Below are 7,408 nucleotides of genomic sequence, written 5' to 3'. Positions count from 1 at the left end.
TTTATTATGTAGCTGCTATAGATAAATCTCAGAAAAAAAGTAGCTTTAGTAGGAAATAAAGCTGTGAAGGAAAAGGAGGAAAAATGAGAAATGAATTGAAAAAAAATGTGGTCAAAGATAATAGAGACTTCAAAATTAAGAATCATAGAGAAAATTTCATTTCTGAAGCCCACAGAATCAAAAACAGAATACATTTGCCCTGGCTGGTGTGACTCATTTGGTTGAGCAGTGTCCCATGAATTGAAAGTTTGCCAGCTGGATTCCTGGTCAGGGTGCATGTAGGAGGCAATTGATTGATCTTTCTCTCTCTGTCTCTCCCTCACTTCCTCTTTCTCTAAAATTAATAAAAACATTTTTAAAGACAGAATGTTTGCTGAACTAAATATGATGATGATGGTGTAATAGAATCAGAAAATAAATATTCTAATTAATGTAAAGTTAAGTGGACATAATACAATTAAGAGCTATTTGGGTTGAGAGAAAGTGAAGAAAAAAGAGGAATAGTTAAATCTTGGGGAACAACATTAATTGTGATAGGTATAGAACAACAACTAAGGTCTTGTTGGACAACAAAATCTTTTTAAAATATAAAAAACGAAACCATTTAGTGAGTGGTGAATAAGTAATTATTTCACATTCACATATCTATCAAACATATATGTCAGAGAAACTTTCTTATCAAAACACTGCTCATTCACAAGGTTTTTGAAAAAATGGAAAAATACCAAAATATAGCTGGCCACTGCTAATTCTTTTTTCATAGTTTATCTGAATTGAGGCTTGAGACAAGACTGGATTTCTGGTTCTTTGAAGAAAATCTACATTTCAAGGTGCAGTAACTCCTTTCCAAAGTATCCCAATGCAAGATGCACTACATTTCTAAGCGATTACACAACTGGGTCTTAGCCAAATATCGAAGAACTTCCACGTCCTGAGGCAGTAATCTTGAAATGCACATCCTGGAAAAACTAATTACTATTATACATGTTGTGGTTGTAAAAACTAAAAAAAAAAAAAAAGGCAAAAGTTCACATGTATAGACTTACTTGGATTAATGAATAGTTCTGACCCCACTGGCCACCAGTCAGGAAGAACCAAATGTTCAGCATCTATAACAACCACATAATTTACATAACAATGACATAAATATCATAAACTGCTGTTGAATGAGGAAATGTGTTGACATGTCTCATAAAGTCTGTAAGCCACAATGAATATCTTCAAAAATTATTCATATTGTCTTGCTTAACCAAGCTCTGAATCTCATGCACTTGATATTTAAAGACAAAATTCAAATGCAATATAAATCCCAAACATAAGTTGTTTCTGTGGTGAGAGGAGATATAAAATTTACAAAATGCCCAGGTTTTCTTCCTTTCTTTAAAGTTAATGGGTATTCTCTCTAAATGTGTTAGGTCTGTAAAGATGTAAAATAGAAACTTTTATCCATATATACATGATTTTAGTTAAGCTAGTAGTAAATGATGAGAAAGGCCAAACATAGAATTCCATTTTACATGTATGTTTCACATTATGTCTGGTTGGAAGTCATAAACAGTAAGCATTTTCTTACATGTCCACCTAGATATAGGTGTATGTAAGGGAAAACATTCTTTCATGCAAGAATGGGAAAGCCTAATTTTTTTCCAATTACAGTTTACATTTAATATTATTTTGTATTAGTTTCAGTTGTACAACATAGTGGTTAGACAATCATATGCTTTACTAATTCTTCCCCTGATATTTCCAGTACCCATCTGACACCAGGCATAGTTATTACAATGTTATTGAGTGTATGTCTTATGCTGTTCTTTACATCCCAGTGACTATTTTGTAACTACCAAGCCCCAACTCCCCTCCCCTCTGGCAGCAATCAGTCTGTTCTCTGTATCTGTGAGTTGGTTTCTGTTTTGTTGGTTCACTCAGATTGTTCTTTAGATTCCTCATATGAGTGAAATCATATGGTATTTGTCTTTCTCTGAATGACTTAACTCACTAGGTCCTCTATGTTTTGTTGGTTCACTCATATTGTTCTTTAGATTCCTCATATGAGTGAAATCATATGGTATTTGTCTTTCTCTGAATGACTTAACTCACTAGGTCCATCTATGTTGTCAAAATGTGGAATTATTTAAAATTTGTATTTACATTAGGCTGGAGGGGTCATAAGAAAGGGACAAAGTCTGTTTTGCTCACTTGTGAATTAATACCTGGCCCTATCCTTGCCTAGGAGTCATTTAAATATTGTTTTACCAAGAAATAAATAAACAAATGGATCCTGCATCAGAATGACTTATTTCAAAAGATATTTATAAGCCCCATCACCTTGAAAATGACTTACAAATATGAAACCAAATGTAAATTAAAACAATTTTTATAAAAGTAACAATAGCATATGTAATGTAAAATAGTGTTTTATTATTTAAAAACAGTTAATCATTCAAGATAAAATACTCAAAAATAAACTGAATCTCATAATTACAACATTGGGTGAAAAATAAATACATTGTGATATCTGTCTTGTAAAATGTAGAGCATGCAAACAACTCTACTTATTATTGAGAGAGACACATATGCAAAAAATTAAGAAACGCATGGTAATGATAAATATCAAATTGAGGAGAGTGTATAACTTTATAGGGACATAAGGGGATTACAATTAGCAAAAGGCACATGAGGAATTTTTACTGAGGGAGTAATGTTGCCTTTAGAAAAGCTAGTTGTGGATACATAGTTTGTTCATTAGAGTATTCTTGACACATTTTTGTTTGTCTGAAATAATTCCAAAATAATAAAAATTAACACATAAAACATATTGCCTACAATCCAAGAAGAGCTGTAAACTATGTCCATGTTTTTCCTTTGCTACCTACACCAGGCTCTTTAGTGTTTCAAGGGAGGTATAATCCTCCTGATGATTAGGTTGCTTGCTTCTCCATGTTTTGCCTCTTTCTGCTGTTGCACTGAATCATGACTGGTGTTACAGAAAAGAAATATTAGGCTGTAATTATCTAATATCACCTATTTTTCCAATCTATAATAGCTAAAAATAAAGTAAAATTAGGAACATGGCTAAACTTCTTTCATCTATGTATCCAAAATAATGATCCTTAGAAAAGCACTAGGATTTTTTAGTCTAAATAAAATTTCTTCCACTCATGGATACATATATGTTTCTCTAACTCCTAATATTCAAGTCCTGAAGAATGTGTGAAGAGGAAAACACCCTTGCAAAATTGTTGGCACTGAGATTAAAAGTGCCAATAAAAACTGAATTGTGATTCATTCTTTTATGGCCCTGGGAGGGTTTAGTGTGATATTACAAAAATCACATGCTGAAAAGTCTAAAATGAAACTTAGAGATAAACACTCTCACTTTACAGAAAAAAAAAATACACATATCTATGTAGTTCTGAATTTGTACCAGAACTCACATTTTTCAAAGTCTGGTCTGTAAGGAAAAGAAAGAAATGCCAGACACAAGAGAAAATATGCAGATTATAAGAAACTGAAAATAAAAATCAAAAATGCTTTGTATTTTGTTTGTTTTAATCAGCACAATTGAACTGTAATACCTGGGAACAAACACTTGGGTGATAAGACCAATAAAGATTCAAAAAAGTGATTGCTAAAAAAATTTAAAGAAAGAAGAAGCCTAAAACTTTCAGTAAATGTGACTTCCTTTCCCACATTTGATTATTAATTCTTTAAACAGTAAATTTCTACAAAAGAAACAAGAATGCAAGAATAGGTTAAAATAGGTTTACGCAGTTTCCAAGTGGTTGGGATTTAGCATCCGAGCATTTACAAAAGTAGGAAAGAGTTGTACAGCAGCAGGATTTTTGGTGGATTTTGAAGGAATTCTTTAAATGCCCTGTGACACAGGGAAGAATCAAAGGTTACATTTACTTCAGTCATAACTTTTAGTGATTAGAAGAGCAGTGAAGTCACAGAGGATAATTTAAAGCAGAGTAAGGACCAGGCAGCAGATAAACTGACCTCTACCAGTAACAGAAGTGGAATTGAGATTTAGGTTTCTGAAATGCAACCGCTGTATATTTCAATTCCAAATATTTTAAATGGACGATTGTATCCCCACTCAGTTGTGTTATCTAAAAAACATGACAATCAATGTGAACTGTAATCTTTATCAGTGCTCATATTTAGTAGCTCACCTTTCCTTCCATAATAGTTGATATGATAATTTAACTAAAGATAAACATATGTACCTAGTCAGATTCTCTAATAATCTGTTTTAAATTCTAAATTCAAATGAATATATTATCCCATATGTTTGATAAAAAAACTTTGCCAATAAAATTTTATATTTAAAAGAACATATAAGCATACTAACACTAATACGCATGTTTACTTTTGTATATTAATATAATCCATTTAGTTTCCACTTTAATAACTTATTTAAAATGAAAATACCAAGTAGAAAGGATTATACAATGTTACATAAAAACTACATATACACAAATAGAATGTGTATTTTTTACTGAAGAATAAATATGCGTATACATTTATGTGATCCCTATCCCTCTGCATCCTATGTTTATGCCTGTGTGTGTGTGTGTGTGTGTGTGTGTGTGTGTGTGTGTTTGGGTTTTTTTGGGGGGTTTTATGCCCATATTTTCTTTTCTTTTTTTAATTCTTTATTGTTTAAAGTATTACATGAGGCTCCTGATGAACAAAAACAAAACAAGAGACATAGAAGCATTGAACAGACTGTACAACCTATGAGGGAGGATGGGGGGTAAGGGGGTAAGAGATCAACCAAAGGACTTGTATGTATGCATATGAGCAAAACCAATGGACACAGCCAGTAGTGGGGTGAGGGCTTGTGCTTGGGGGAGGGGATGGTGGGGGAGAGGTCAATGGGGGGAAAACAGAGACTCATGTAATACTTTAAACGATTTTATGCCTGTTTGACAGTCTTGGTGTGCGCAAGCAACATGCATTACAAATGGGAAGATTGTATTTCCCTGGTGAGAAAATAAAAATCATTTTAAGTATATACTTATCACCTCTCTACAGCAGAAGCAGTTTAGAAATACATTGGGTAAAGTTATAAAAGAGTGAATCAAGAGCCAAGATACTGGGTGGAAAGATGATGTAAATAAGAAGATGACATAACTTGAAGATGTGTTTCTATTTGTCAGTAATACAATAAACCATCATTCTAGTGAATACACAATCATTGGTTGTAATTATTTAAAAACAAATAAGCTTGTCCATGGGGCTTTAATTATCTTGATCTTTCCTGATAAAAAGGAAATACAATTTTCATCAGGGAAGTAGACACAGCTCTATGGCTAGGACAGCAATCCACCAATGTTCATTTCTAGGACCAAGTCCAGTTTCAAATGCTCTGGGTCGCTGCCCATTAAATATAAAAGAATTAAACCTTTCTAGGCCCAAGGTGGTGAAAGAAAAAGCAGGGTTCCAAAATCATTCTTTGCTTCTTTAAAAAAAACAATTTTAAAATACTACTAAAAGCAGATCATCATGTTAAATGTTACAATATCAAAAACTTCCTTTCCTCACACCCTGCCTCACTTCACTTCTAAAATGCCATCCTATGTGTTTTCAAATTCTATTCCTGGATTTTACATTATCTCTGCACTTCTGGATAATTATGGTATCGAGTACCCTAAATAGGCTATTGTGCTTCATTGCGCTACAATTATATTACAGAACCAATTAAACTATGTCAATGCAATTTTCCACATAAATGGTGTTGACAGCAACTGATACTGCTGCTCAGAGCCTGTAGAAATGGGCAAAGTCCCAGTTGGGATATTAATTTTCCTGTTGCTAAAATGAATCAGCTCATTTCCTTTTTTCTTCTTCATTTTTTTTAGCTACCTATTTTCTACCTTCTGTTTAGAATTCACTAGTCTTGAACCATGACTTTAACAACCAGGTCTAGAAAAAAAGGACCCATTCTAATGAAATGACAATTTAGCTAAAGAACATCAACACATACACACTTAACTGTCCTCAACACTTTTCCTTATCTCAGAACTTACTTAAACTTCTATATAGTCTTCGTCCTTGGTTTTGTTTATTTATTTTAGATAAAATACATTATTATATCATCTATGCACGAGGAACAAAATTCAACAGGTAGCATATATTATTTCTGGTTAGTGTTTCGGAATTCTTAGAATATATTCACAGAAGTGGGATTGCTGGGTCAAACAGCAGTTCCATTTTTAATTTTTTGAGGAGACTCCATACGGTTTTCCATAGTGGCAGCACCAGTCTGCATTCCCACCAGCAGTGTACTAGGGTTCCCTTTTCTCCATATTCTCAGTAGCACTTGTTGTTTGTTGACTTATTGATGGTAGCCATTCTGGGGGGTGTGAGGTGTTGATACCTCATTGTGGCTTTCATTTGTATCTCTCTGATGGTTAGTGACATTGAGCATTTTTTCATGTCCCTTGGCCATCTGTATGTCCTCATTGGAGAAGTGTCTATTTAGGTTCTTTGCCTTTTTTTTTAATTGGACTGTTTGTCTTCCTTTTGTAGAAATGTGTTGAGTTCTTTGTATATTTTGGAAATTAACCCCTTGTCAGATGTATCACTGGTGAATATGTTCTCCTATATCATGGGTTTCCTTTTCATCTTGGTGATGGTTTCTTTTGCTGTGTACATTTTTTTTTTTATTTTGATGTAGTCCCATTTATTTTTTTCTTTATTTCTCTTGCCCTAAGAAAATGTATCAGTAAAAATTCTCACTGAGATGTCTGAGATTTTACTGCCTATGTTTTCTTCGAGGACTTTCAAGAATCCTGAAACACCAATCAGAAAGAATATGTGCACCCCTAAGTTCACAGCAGCATTATTTACAATAGCTAAGCTTTTTATTTTGATGTAGTCCCATTTATTTTTTTCTTTATTTCTCTTGCCCTAAGAAAATGTATCAGTAAAAATTCTCACTGAGATGTCTGAGATTTTACTGCCTATGTTTTCTTCGAGGACTTTCAAGAATCCTGAAACACCAATCAGAAAGAATATGTGCACCCCTAAGTTCACAGCAGCATTATTTACAATAGCTAAGATCTGCAAACAGCCCAAATGTCCATCAGTAGATGAGTGGATAAGAAAGCTGTGTTACCTTTATACAATGGAATACTATGTGGCTGTAAGACAGTATGCAGGGACCTGAAGACCATTATGCTAAGTGAAATAAACCGTCGGAGAAAGACAAATATCACATGATCTCACTTACATGTGAAATCTAATGAACAACATAAACTGATGAACAAAATAGGTCCAGAGACATGGAGACATGAACAGATGAACAAATCTCAGAAGTAAAAGGAGGGGAGAGATTAACGAAAGAATTTATATGCATACGTGCACGACCCAAGGATGGCCTGGGGTGGGATGAGGTCTT

General features: G+C 33.6%; 1 long non-coding RNA gene across 1 annotated transcript in view; it reads right to left on the bottom strand.

The window, feature by feature from the left end:
• Window positions 1-5,418: 5,418 nt before the first annotated feature.
• The window catches only part of LOC106727156, a 5,679-nt gene continuing 3,689 nt past the window's right edge, over window positions 5,419-7,408 (bottom strand). Inside the window, exon 3 of the long non-coding RNA XR_001363315.1 lies at window positions 5,419-5,467. This is a non-coding gene — a long non-coding RNA (uncharacterized LOC106727156). The remainder of the gene's footprint in view (window positions 5,468-7,408) is intronic.

Source organism: Myotis brandtii, unplaced genomic scaffold (assembly GCF_000412655.1).
Source record: "Myotis brandtii unplaced genomic scaffold, ASM41265v1 scaffold38, whole genome shotgun sequence".
NCBI classification, from domain to species: domain Eukaryota; kingdom Metazoa; phylum Chordata; class Mammalia; order Chiroptera; family Vespertilionidae; genus Myotis; species Myotis brandtii.
The sequence above is the reverse complement of the archived record's forward strand: the minus strand, read 5'-3'. Positions and strand labels throughout refer to the sequence as shown.